This window comes from Oncorhynchus tshawytscha, unplaced genomic scaffold, assembly GCF_018296145.1.
Source record: "Oncorhynchus tshawytscha isolate Ot180627B unplaced genomic scaffold, Otsh_v2.0 Un_contig_7975_pilon_pilon, whole genome shotgun sequence".
NCBI classification, from domain to species: Eukaryota; Metazoa; Chordata; class Actinopteri; order Salmoniformes; family Salmonidae; genus Oncorhynchus; species Oncorhynchus tshawytscha.
Window position 1 is genome coordinate 95,001 of NW_024609125.1, and position 661 is coordinate 95,661.

Below are 661 nucleotides of genomic sequence, written 5' to 3' on the forward strand. Positions count from 1 at the left end.
ACTAAGGGCTCTCTATTCCACCTGGAAAGATGAAGCGTTACAGATTCCACTAGTCGTTTCTGATTGACGTCTCTGCTAAAGTTGGAACATCTACACACACACACACACACACAGACACACACACACACACACACACACACACACACACACACAGACACACACACACACACACACAGAGACACACATACAGACACACACACACGCACACACACGCACACACACACAGACACAGACACACACACAGACACACACACACACACACGCACACACACACGCACACACACACACACACACACACACACAGACACAGACACACACACACACACACACACACACACACACACACACACACACACTCTCTCTCTCTCTGCTTTTAAAAACACGGACCAAAATGAAATTAAAACGATTTTAAAAACAACAAATTAAGAATTTGATTCAAAATCATTTTTTTAACAGAAGATCCTGAGACATGATGACTATTTCTCCCAGACTTCTCTGTTTCTACTAAAACTAGGTTTTTGGATGAACACAAAAAACAAACACACGATATTATATGGACTGGTCTCACGAGGACGCTACAGTGTATGTGCCAAATCAACAAGGGTCGCAAATAGCACCTTCTTCCCTAGACAGTAGTACACTGTATGGGGAATACAGTGTG

General features: G+C 43.1%; 1 pseudogene; it reads left to right on the forward strand.

Annotated features, from left to right (window-relative positions):
- Positions 1-155, forward strand: part of LOC112235989 — a 67,110-nt pseudogene extending 66,955 nt beyond the window's left edge.
- The last annotated feature ends 506 nt before the right edge of the window (positions 156-661 follow it).